This window comes from Bos taurus, chromosome 18, assembly GCF_002263795.3.
Source record: "Bos taurus isolate L1 Dominette 01449 registration number 42190680 breed Hereford chromosome 18, ARS-UCD2.0, whole genome shotgun sequence".
In the NCBI taxonomy this organism is placed as follows: Eukaryota; Metazoa; Chordata; class Mammalia; order Artiodactyla; family Bovidae; genus Bos; species Bos taurus.
In genome coordinates this window covers 22,332,884-22,345,661 of record NC_037345.1, presented here as the reverse complement: position 1 = coordinate 22,345,661, position 12,778 = coordinate 22,332,884, and the positions used below count along the sequence as shown (strand labels likewise).

Below are 12,778 nucleotides of genomic sequence, written 5' to 3'. Positions count from 1 at the left end.
TCCTCTGGTGGGTTTCCGGAAGAGAGAAATCCCCTTGGCGTATCTCCTTTTGACTCAGTGCTGGCTACGGGCATGTATAAATCCTGCTAATGACTTCTGCCTGTGGCTGACAGGTTCTGGTCTTTGGTGAAAGCTGGCTTCTCAAAAACTGCTTTTTGTTTCTTTCTAAAGAGGATTTCTTGCAGGACTTCTTCAGTGAGCATCAGTCAGTATTCCCCAGGAAGGCTGTCAACATTCTTGGTTTACTTGGGTGCTCCACACGGAGGGATCTAATTCATGCTGTCAGATCTGGGATGCTACACAATCTGACATTTAGAATTTAAAATCACCTTGGGTGAAAACCTAAGGCCTCTGTTTTGGGAGTTAGTTTCCTTTCTTAGGAAGTAAGAGGGAGTTACTGTTTTGTTTTTTTTTAAAACATATTCAACTCTTGAGATACAGAATTCTTGGTTTTCCTTATGGGAATTAGCACCATTCACGGGAGGAAGGTGATGAGGGTTCTTGGGCACTGACTGATTTAAGTATATGCCTTATCTCCTGACTACAGGGCTTGATTCAAGGAAGGACACATAATTCACTCAGACTAAGGAGGTATTGAAAGAGCCTAGGGCTTCTGAGAAAGGAAAGTTTTTCTTCATTAGAGGATTAGTGGTGTGATGGTAGACGTGAAATCTGGAACTGCAACCATATTACAAACAGAAGAGGCCAAAGCTGCTAGGAGCTATGAGGAAACTAAGAATGTGACCAACGAAGAACTTAAGAAGAGAGAGATGGGTCCTGATGATATGGTTAATCTACATTTAGCCATGCCTGAAGCTAGTTACCCGAGAAGGCGATGGCACCCCACTCCAGTACTCTTCCCTGGAAAATCCCATGGATGGAGGAGCCTGGTGGGCTGCAGTACATGGGGTCACTAAGAGTCGGACACGACTGAGCGACTTCACTTTCACTTTCATGCATTGGAGAAGGAAATGGCAACCCACTCCAGTGTTCTTGCCTGGAGAATCCCAGGGACGGGGGAGCCTGGTGGGCTGCCATCTATGGGGTCGCACAGAGTTGGACATGACTGAGGTGACTTAGCAGCAGCAGCAAAAGCTAGTTACCATGTACTTTTCAATGACTTGAACCACTAAACTCTTTCTCCTTAAGTCAGTTTGAGTTGGCTTTTCTGTCTCTTGCAACTGATACCTAAATTCAGTAAGAAGACTCTGGTGTGTGTGTTTGTCTAGTCTCTGATCTAGAGTCCTACATGGTCCTAGTACATGGAAACACAGTATTATAACAATCTTGACATCCTGGGCAAAGATGCTGGCAGAATTCCTTTAGAATTCTATCCCTCTTAGAATCTCAAGTACCTTGCTTGCATTCAGTCATGCACCTCTGCTCCTGTGTCTATAACTCCTCACCCTGCTTTTCGCCCTTGGTGTGGACACACGCTCTTTACTCTCCCACTTCATGAAATGTCTATCTTTACTCAGACCCCATTCTAGTCGGCACCCTATAAATCTACTTTCTTTCTCAGTCAAACTCTCTGAAGGAATAGTCTATACTGACCCTTCTCAAAGCCTCAGTTCTGCAGACGGTTGCCTAAAAAAGAGCGTATGGTCAAATATATGTGAGGAAATGATCCAGCCTCCTTTTGGTTAGTTACAATTAACATGAGAGGATTAAGGGCTCTGGAGATTCTTGCAGGAATGAAAACTATTCGATTTTATTTAAAATCGATGTTTCCCAAATTTATTTGACCATATAAACCACTCTTCTCTTTTATTCTGCTTAAAATCATTGAACATTCCAAGGATCTAGAGTGATGCACTGGGAAATAATGTTTTAATACCTGTTTTTTCTTTTTTTTAACGCTTTTTCTTTTTTATGTGGACCATTTTTTAAAGTCTTTATTTAATTCCTTACAAGATTGCTCCCGTTTTATGTTTTGATTTTTTGGCCACGAGGCATGCGGGATCTTAGTTTCCCAACCAGGAATCAAACCCACAACCCCTGCAGTGGAAGGCTAAGTCTTAAACACTGGACCACCAGGGAAGCCCCAGTACTTGTTGCTTTCATCTCTTATTTCCCACTTATTCACTTAAAATTTATTATGAATATTTTTAAATACCAAAAGTATACAGAACACTTATAGCTGTCACAGTTTTGCCAAATCTCAATGAAAAAGGTCTAGATCAAAGATGGCAAGATTCTTCAACTTTTCCAAAGTTCCACTCTTGTGCTTTTTCCCCTTTATCCTGAGTGTCCCTTCTCTCCTTTCCCCACAGTTCTTCAGCTGGCAAAAATCCTATTCCTTCTTCAAGACTCAGATATCAATACTTCCAGGGAATCTTTCCTAACCCTTCTTTTTCCCCAGCCTATCACGGTTCCATGGTTTCCTGTGAACTCTCAGAGTTCCTGAATGCACCCCTATCAAAAGATAGCACTGATCCCATTCTTAGTTAATTGCCTGCTTATTCACCAGTCTCCCTTAGTAGACTAAAAGTTCCTTGAAGGATAGAAACTGTTTATTTTTAAAACCTCTGTATCCTCAACCTCCTGCCTAGTGCCGGGAATATCAGAGCTCACACTTTCACGTTTCTTGAATGATGATTGTTCCAGGCCTTCTCAGTGAGTCTTCCCTGAACTTAACAGAACTGTACAAGTCTCCCACCCAATTTCTTGACCACTATGTTGTCAAGACTTCTCCTTCAGTCACTATCTTTCCTCTTAGAATGCTGTCTTCATTTTTATTTTTTCTTCAACAAGCAATTGAATCAGCTAGGATGTGCTCTGCTCCAAGGAGCAGAAAACAAACTCTCAACAACTGCAACCATCAGGACACAAATTTATTTAAGAAGTCTGGAGGTGGAAGGTTTTGAGTTGGTCATCATGGATCTAGGCCCTTTCTGTCCATCCATTCCTCCAGCATTAGTGTAGGTTTTTATCCTCATGTGTCCCCTCGTGGTTGTAAACTGGCTGTTAAAGTTCTAACATCATGTCCTTTCGCTGGGTACCAAGGCAGGAAGCCTTTGAAAGGGCAGAGGATAAGGCTGTGTCTTTTCACTGGAAGGAAACCCTTCCTAGAAGCCCTCGCAGACTTTGCCTTATATCGCCGAGGTTAGAGTTTGTCCCATGGTCCCCTATGTGCAAGGGAGGCTGGGAGTGTGAGCATCTAATGCCATGACTTGCTTAACTCAACTCTGATTTACCCCTGGAGCTGGCAGAAGGTCCCTGCAATCAAAGACTCTATCTACCAGCTGAACAAAATTCAACTCTCTCAGCGGGCTGAAGAAGCAGGGTTGGGACAGGGGGTTGGCTGTCAGACAGGCAACAGAGTGTGCCTGCCAGAACAACACTGGTACAGCTGCCAGGGGATCTGGCTGTGAAACCAGAAGACTCAAGTTTCTAGGCCGTGGTTTCTCACTGGCCACCCTTGGGTTCTTGGCCAGCTCCTGACGATCTCTGAGTTTAACGTCCATTAGCTCCAATAGGAGGTTTTCTCAGTCATATCACGTGGGCTGACTAATGACTTTTAAAATGGGGGAAGGGAGGGGAAGCACTTCTATCCACCCAAATTCTTAGGTTAGGCATCCCCTGACATTTCTTAAGGCCAGAAAATATTTGTTCGTGCATTCGAGAGTCACTGCCCCAGTTGGCGCGAGAGGTAAAGAACCTGCCTGCCAATGCAGGAGACGTAAGAGATGCAGGTTCGATCCCTGGGTCGGGAAGATCCCCTGAAGGACGGCAAGGCTACCCACTCCAGTATTTCTGCCTGGAGAATCCCATGGACAGAGGAGCCTGGCAGGCTACAGTTCATGGGGTCACAAGGTCAGGCACGACTGAAGTGACTTGGCACGTCCATCTTCCATGTGGCTGTTTGGGTCACAGAGACAGATAAGACCACCTCTGCCCTCAAGAGGCTGGGTTTCGGGTGAACACGACAAGCATTCATACAAATAGCTAAGCTTAATGTGATAAGTGCAAGAATCAAGATCCGTAGGAAGTGTCATGGACCAGAGAGGAGGTCAGTTTGCTGGGCAGGGGAGGAATGCTGACACGGCAGCAGCAGCAGATACTGCACACATGTTGCATAGGTGTAGGAGGAAGTCCCAGGCAGCGAGTCAAAAAAGGCCTCTTCAAGGAGGAAACGTCTGCCTTGGAGGCAAAAGAAAAGTGCACCTGGGGGCGGGGGGCCAGCGAGGGACGAACTGAGCGGGAGGAGGCAGAATAAGAAGGAATATACGAAGGGAAGAAAACATGAGCAGAGGAATGGAAACTGGAAAGTACAGTAGATGGAAAAGCTGAATTACAGTAAGTGCTCTGGAGCAGACCTACCATTGGTGGGGAAGGGGGGATCAGAGGAAACGAAGGAGGCTGGAAAGCACGTAAGGGCTTTTACAGCCTGAACCTACCTTCTCCTTTACTCGGCAGCTGAGAGTCAATGAAGTTTTAAAGCGTTAAAAGTAACCCTTTCCTTCAAAGGTTAAAGATGCCGATCCTATTTGCAAATTCAACGGCTACTAAATTGCAGCACTCCCCAATGATTACAAACCAGGTTTAATAAACAAAGACGTTACTATAATGTTAGAGAAACCACTGTCAACTGCCTTTCCAGGTTTTTAAGAAACTCTGATGAAATGAAAAACCTGTATTTTGTCCTCCCATAAAACTGAACAGGTTGGGGATAGATCCCATAAATCCTGCGATTATTTAAAGCACAAAGCCTAGCTTTACTACATTACCACTTTTTTAAATAACACATCACCAGACCCTGGTTCCCCAAAACCACTTTGGGGAAAAATTGCTTTCCTAAGTGACATCACCCCCATTTTCCACATAAAATGAAAAAAATAAAGTTTCATATTCAGAAGTAGTAGGCTACAAAAGGGTTGCTATACCTTAAGAACCCGCTATGGAACCCTCTATTGCCCTGAGAGAAACAAAGAAATAAATTAAAAATATAAAAATCCCCAAATAAACAGAGTTGAGCTTAAGAGAGGTGGGCTGGTTTTCCCCCAAATCCATTAATAAAATAAATCACTGCATTTCATATTCACAGTCATCTCTGAAAGTTCTCCTCTTAATTGCTCCATGGCATCATGTTTTATTTTAGTCAAGTTCAGGTTTTATGGCCAGGGACTAATGGGCATGGAGTCCCCAAAGAACTTGTTTTAAAACATCAACCAGTCAACCATAAAAGGGATATTAAAACAGCTACAGAGGCTAAATAAGAATTAAAAAGTATAGCCACTTATTTTGAAATTAGAATCCTCTTTCACATTTAGGAATACAATAAAACGTGTCATAAACTTTCTACTTCCATTCCAAAGTATTGTTGTAAGAACTGACATGGATGCAGACACAAGCCTCCTATGGTTAAATGGCACTCATTAAAATCTAGTGCTGTTTTTAGGCATTATGAGAGGCACTTAAAAATTATAAATGATTACAACGTCATAAAAACCTTCCAGGGAAAGAAACAGAAAAAAAGAGCAACGGAAAGGGTCTAATGAATAAGGTTGTTAATAAACTTATACCATCAATGAGTGAAAATCCACAAGCAAGGCAAGGTCAAATCTTAGTACAGATCTAGATGGAACATGGAGTCCAATAGGAGAAAATGATATGTTCAGATGAGAGCTGTCTGGATCACTGCTGAATCATTTCGTGTGCTCCCTCATGGGGCTTCCCTGGTGGCTCAGAGGGTAAAGAATCCTCCTGCAATGCAGGAGACCCAGGTTTGATCCCTGGGTTGGGAAGACCTAGTGGAGAAGGGAATGGTTACCCATCCCAGGATTCTTGCTTGGAAAATCCCATGGACAGAGAAGCCTGGCAGGCTACAGTCCATGGAATTGCAAAGAGTTAGACACAACTGAGTGACTAACACACTCTCGGGGTAGGTTTAAATCTTGAACCTTTTTCATAATCACATAGCATCTTTCACTTCACTGATATACTATATTCTCTTTTTTAAAAGCCATTTTTAATTTAATTAATTAATTTGGGGGGCTGCACTACACAGCATTGTGGGATCTTAGTTCCCCAACCAGGGATCAAACCCACACCCCTTGCATTGGAAGTGTGGCATCTTAACCACTGGACCGCCAGGGAAGTTCCCTAATATACTAGGTTCTTGACAAAGGTTTGGTGTCAACAATTCGTAAAGTGGCTTTATTTTGCATGCATGCATGCTAAGTTGCTTCAGTCATGTCCGACTCTTTTCGACCTCATGGACTATAGCCTGCCAGGCTCCTCTGTACATGGGATTCTCCAGGCAGGAATACTAGAGTGGTTTGCCATGCTCTCCTCCAGGGGATCTTTCCAACCCAGGAATCGAACCCACATCTCCTGCATTGGCAGGCGGGTTCTTTACCATTAGTGCCACCTGGGAAGCTCCGGGGAAACGAGCCAGGCAAGAATACATCCAGTCTAGCCTCAAGTTCAAGCTGAGTGGGGCCCTCGGATTCCCAGTACTCTGATAACAAGTCCATCTCTTCATCCAGTGGCCGAGAGGAGGGAAGGACTGTTCACCCAGGAGGGGACAGCCACTCTGACAAAGCCATGCAGGTGTCCTATCACAAGAGAACCTAGAAATGACATCTCAGGTATAACAGGGAACTAGATACAAAGACAAAGAAGATGGCCTTTCCCAACCGAAGCGCTCTCTTGGCCAAATAGGGCAAACACAGGATGTGCAGCAGAAAGGAACCATAAACATGATATCTGAAAAGGCTCTTAACAGAGGTCTCAGCAGAAATCCAGGTCAATGCCAAAAGAGAGAGAAAGACACAGAGACAGAGAGCAAGCTCGGGGCGGGGAGGCCCAGATGCCACTCTCTTTCTAATTCTGCAGCACCTTCCGTTCCTCTGAACAGTTTTCAATAAAAGCATCTTGAACTGGTTTAGATTAGTCCCCACCAGGCACATTTGTAAAGATAAAAAGAACATGGTTGTTTTCCTTCCTCCGAAAGGGGGTTGGGAGGAGAGGACAGGAATGTTTCGACTGGTCTCAAGGAGGCGAGAAAACAAGAAAAGTCAGGCTTGTTCTTATGCCCAAGTTTAAACAGTCATGCCAGCTTGCTTTGAAACTTCACTCTCCAAGCTGTCTTCCTTCCAGTCCCTGGTCTCAGAGACAGCAATGGTTGGGGGTTGGGGGGAGGATGGAGGTGGAGAGAAGGGTGTTTTTCTGTCCGTCCTGCAGTGCATGGCGGCCACTAGCTTGTGTAAACATTCGGTAGCCCATCTGAACCCTATTTGAGAACAAAACCATTTCAGTTTTAAAGTGTTTGAATGACTTTCGCTAAATCTGAGGATTTGCCTATTGAATCTGGTGCTGTTCCCTTTCAACTCTGAATGAAGGAAGAATTATGAGACTGGAGTGATTCAATGAGACTTATCTGTCCTGGCATTCAATCAAAGGGATTAGGATTTGGAAAGAAAAGCCTACAGGTGATTCTCCAGGAAGCATACCAAGCAGTTATCAAAAACATACAAGTTCAAAGCAGCTCAATTTTCATATGTTAAATGTACTTGGATGCAGCCTCAGGCTCCTTTCTAGGTAAAAAAAAAAAAAAATTGTGTTAAAGCTGTTTGTACTTGCATAGTTAGCAGACGGGGAAATAAAAAAAGCATGTGGTACAGTGGTGCCGGGTCCACCTTGCCCTCATGGAACACAATCAATCAATCTTGTTCTCTCGGTGAAACATGCTCTGACACTGTGTCCGGGACTCCCAGACTCATCCTTGACTCCTGCCACCACGGCAGATACACATTCGCCTCATCGACACAAACAAGCTGTCACAACACAGGCGCTCCGAGGTCAGCCACCGGCATCAGCAGCTTTTAACAATTAACAGTGAGGACTATTCACAAGTCTTGGGCGTTGTTTTCACAAGCACCACGATCTGGGTTTAAGTGGGTATTACCTACTTAATAGCTTAACTTGGGCACAAAAGGAGAAAAAAAGAAAAGGACACACACCGTGATGTAGGATAGAGAAGCGGGTACTTTTTGGGTGGCCTTCCTGTGCCAGCAAGTCATCAAGAAATACAGTTTACATTGTCATGAACATTCTGCAGGGCACACACTGACGGTTACCACGGCCTTCAGCTCAGTTCAGTTCAGTCACTCAGTCGTGTCCGACTCTGCGACCCCATGAATCGCAGGATGCCAGGCCTCCCTATCCACCACTGCGTTGGGTGGACCCAAAAGACTCTGAAAAAGTGAACACCTAAGTTATCAAAGAAAGCAAAGGGAGAACATTTAAATCTATATTCTGTCATCAGAAATGTAAGTGGGGATGCCCTGGCGGTCCAGTGGTTAAGACTTCACCTCCTAGTGGAGAGAGTGCGGGTTCCATCCCTGGTCAGAAAACTGAGATCCTGACAGAGAACCAAAACATAAAACAGAAGCAATACTGTAAGAAATTCAGTAAAAACTTTTAAAATGGTCCACATGAAAAAAAAAAAATCTTAAAAAAAAAAAAGAAATGTAGGCAAAACATATAGCCGCAGACTAGACACATAACCCATGCTCAACAAATGGCCATAAAAGGCATAAGAGGGGACAGTACTGGCTTCGGCTAGGTCCATCCTCTATGGAGAAAAGGTCAAAGTCACACCACCACGAGATTTACCCTGACACCGACTGAGTGTACAGTACCGAGCACTGTACCAAGAGGCAAGACTACTGGTCTCTACTCACCCCTGCGAGCCCTTGCTGAACGCAGGACCTTACAAAGCCACGCCACCCACCCAGACTTAGGTAACCTCATCGCTCAAATGGGGATGAAAGCCCACTCACCCAAACCAAGAGGCTAGTAACTGATACTTATCTATCGTGTGCTTTGAGGCACTGTGCTATTAGCATGCCACAGCTATTAGCTTTTTCCCAACAATATTACGGGGTAAGTATGAAGACTGTTTCCATCTGAGAGATGAGGAAACTGGGAGTGAAACAAGTAACTGGCTCAAAGTCACTAAACCAGAAAGTGAGAGAGAACAGATTCAGAGCCTGGACTCTCTTTCTTTTTTTCTTTAAAGATTTTTTCATTTTTTTTGATGTGGACCATTTTTAAAGTCTTTGTTGAATTTCTGACAATACTGCTTCTGTTTTATATTTTGGTTTTTTGGCCATGAGGCCATGTGGGATCTTAGTTCCCCGATCAGGAATCGAACCTGTAGCCCCCTGCATTGGAGGGCAAAATCTTTAACCACTGGACTGCCAGGGAAGTTTCCCAATCCAGGACTCTTAGAATAAAGGGTCCATGTTCTTACCTGATGGACCGGATTCTGCCCTCCTAATTACATGATGTAAGTTCCTATTAGCCTACTGGGTCAGAGACCCCAGTATCCTCCTCAAACTCTCCCTCACCCCCTCTCTTGCTAATTGATTGCCACATCGCAACCCCCTCCCTGCCTTTGCAAGGTCATTCTATTTCCTAAGTTGTGCTCTTCCTGCTGGTGGCCAATCGAGGCTTCAGCATCTCTCGCTTTAACTATTTCAATAGGCCAGCTTGCATTTTCTTTTCTCTAAGTCTTTGCTCACTCTATTCTTGAAGCTTGAAATACCACCTGTATTATCACAATCCTATCCATTCTTCCAGGCCCAGGTTAAGTGATATTTCCCATGATCTTGATGACTCTGACCTGGGCTCCCAGAACACATCAGCTGAATCTTTATTTAGTATGTATTCCATCCTCCTTGGCGGTCTTTTTTCTCCTATCTCTTATCCCAACCCCTCACAAAGAAAACTGTAAGTGCAGTGAGCACCATGTCTTACTTATTTTTACTTCTGTGTCACCTAGGTCTTTCAAACATGGTTTTCTGAACTGGGAAAAGGGGGCTATGGGGAGGAAGACTCTCTCAGGAGTTTTTCTAGCTCACAGATGCTTGATTTGGATGATGGAACCAATAAAAAACAAAGAGATGACAGTAACAGCAAAACTCCTGGTATTACATGAGGTATGGAGAAGTATAGGGGGTACAAATCTAGGTCTTGGTGCTAGATTGCCAAGGTTAAAATCTTAGCTCTGTCACTTGGTAGCTCTACAACCTTGGGAAAATTCTTAATTTTGCTGGTCTTCTTCATTTCTCTAGATTTCTTCACTTCCCACAAAATGAGTGGGAGAGGGATAAATTAGGAATTTGGAACTAATATATACATACTACTATATATAAAACAGGTAAACAGCAAAGACCTACTGTATAGCACCAGAAATTATCCTCAATATCTTGTAATAATCTAAAAATGGAAAATAATCTGAAAGAGGGTAAATATATATTTATTTAGAAAATAGAAAATTTTATAAAAATATATATTAAAACTATTTATCCTCTTTCAGATTACTTTGAAAATATTATATATATGAAACTGATTGACTATACACCTGAAACTAACACAACATTGTAAATTAACTATACTTCAATAAAAAATTATCTAACAAATGAAGGATAACAACAGTAATTATTCATGAGTTTGCTCACAAGGATGAAATGATATAGGAAGCATTTAGAATAGCACTTGGCATACAGTAAGTGTTCAATAAGTGCTACATAGATCATTACGTGAAGGGTAGATTTCCTTTCCCTGCCATCTAAAATACTACTTAAAACAGGTATGAGAAAGATGTTAGCAATGAAACCCATGCTCCCTCTTTCAGAATCAGGGATGGAAAAGCTCTAACAAGTTGGATATGGCAAACCCTGCTGGAATTTTTTTTCTTCATAGCTCAACCTAGGGCCCCAATGTAACAGAGCAACGCCATAAAGCTGGCTCCTCCTGGCTTCTTATTGTCTTGGCACTGAACAATCAATTTGAAAGTACATTAAGTTATTTAACAGGTCACCAAGTAGCAGAAAGCTAAAAGTTTAACCATATTTACAAGGAAGAATTATATGAAAATATTTTTATGGATGCTATAAAAACCACCATTAAAAATGACTGCATTGAAAAGCTGAACATGTATGGAACAAATGGGCAACTCTTAAAATATTACCTGGTTCCAGACAGTCCAAATTTTGTGTCTCGTTAGCGAGTAAGATAGATGACTTTGTCTGAAATGATGTTTTATAAATCCTATTAAGAGGCTATAAGGGACGCAATGGCTCCCAAAACAGGAGAATTAATTTCTGAGTTCAATCCCCATTGTACACACAAAAATGTGGGAGGGGGATGGGAGGGGGCTTACTGTTGATGCTGTTTTTGGATTAATATAATAATAATGCTCTCTAACAGTTACGTTCTATACTTTTCAAAATACATGTACACTTATTATCTCACTTTGATCCTTGCAAAAAGCCTATGAGGCAGTTTAAGTAAATATTACTCGTGGATTTTTTTTTTTTAAATAATCGTTGTTTTTTAGTTGTGTTGTCGTTTTCACAAGCCAGGGGTGGTGGTGGTTGTTTAGTTACTAAGTTGTGTCCGACTCCTTTGCGACTCAAATGATTTCCCAGGCAAGAATATTGGAGTGGGTTGCCATTTCCTCCTCCAGGGGATCGAACCTGGGTCTCCTGCATTGGAGATGGATTCTTTACCACTAAGCCACCTGACCTACTGCTACTGCTACTGCTACTGCTAAGTCACTTCAGTCATGTCCGACTCTGTGCTTCACCAAAGTCAGTGAAAGCCAAGCTGAGTTAGACCCTTGCAGCTCCCTGACGCACAGGATGTGGAGTTGTAAGAGCTTGTGTTTATGATGTGGAGATGGTACAACTCTGTCTGCACAAACCCACAGAATGGAGGAAGCTACACTGTCATTTTAAACTCTGTATCCAGATATATTAAAGGCATTTGTTTGTTCTTTTACTTAAAAAAAAAAAAAAAAAAACTGAAGTGATGTACTCTCACCACCACATAAATAATAGCATAGTGCTTTGTATATATATATATATTTTTTTTTAAGAGCAAGACTTACTCCAATGATTGGTGCAATTTTGTTTTTTGCCTTGCCTTGCCAAAAAGAAAATATGGCTTTAATAGAAGTTTACATCTGCGTGGTATTACATGCATGTAAAACAGATGTAACCTAATTACATTTTCATTTAAATTGCTAAATAGCTACTTAAGTAAAAAGCTAAAATAACATACAAACAACAGTTACTATAATAACAAGTGTACTTAGAATTAAATGAAAAGGATCAAAGCTACGGCATATAGAATTTGAGTTGGTCTTTCAAAAAGACAGTGACATAACAACGCTGCCTTCAATTACTCAGTAATCTAATGTCTCTAGAGCTCAGCCTAGACCCGTGGAAGAAAATCCATCGAGTTTTTATAAAGACTCTGGGTTTCATGAAGATTAGACACACTCTACTAGAGATTATATAGCAAAACCCTAAATTGGAAATTAGAATTCCAGGGCAATACAATCAGCTTGATTATAGTTTTAAGCAGACCTGTCTAGGCTGAAATCAGAAGTCGGCTCCCAACTTGGAGATCAGGACGCCCTTTCCGTATTCTTAAAAGAAGACAACGTGCCACATCAGGCATTGCATATTCATGGCCCAGCCCTTCCGGGAGCCGCACAAAGGCCCCACAGAAGGCTCCGGAGCCTTTGGGGTGATGTTCGGCTTTGGAGCATGGCGAAAGAGCACGTGGTCAGTCCTCACAAAGAAGCAGAGGAAAACACGGCGTGCCGGGCTGGGGTGGCTGAAACCGTAAACGGCGGACTCTGGCAAAACTCAACCCGGTTTAACCTAGATTTGCGGGGTAGTGTCCTGTCCTGGCTTTCCCTTTTCAATTTCAGTTTTAACCAAAGTGAATTCCGGGCATTTGGAGATGGTGGTTG

General features: G+C 42.7%; 1 protein-coding gene across 6 annotated transcripts in view; it reads right to left on the bottom strand.

Moving 5' to 3' along the window:
• Window positions 1–12,778, bottom strand: part of FTO (FTO alpha-ketoglutarate dependent dioxygenase) — a 423,982-nt gene that overhangs the window by 118,813 nt on the left and 292,391 nt on the right. The window contains exon 10 of one of the 6 annotated variants that reach the window (XM_059876985.1): window positions 1–12,778. This exon is cut by the window's left edge and continues 32,129 nt beyond it; it is cut by the window's right edge and continues 16,392 nt beyond it. The exons of the other annotated variants lie outside the window; for them this stretch is intronic. The gene's annotated coding sequence lies outside the window, so the exon portion shown is untranslated. 6 annotated transcript variants of the gene reach the window in all.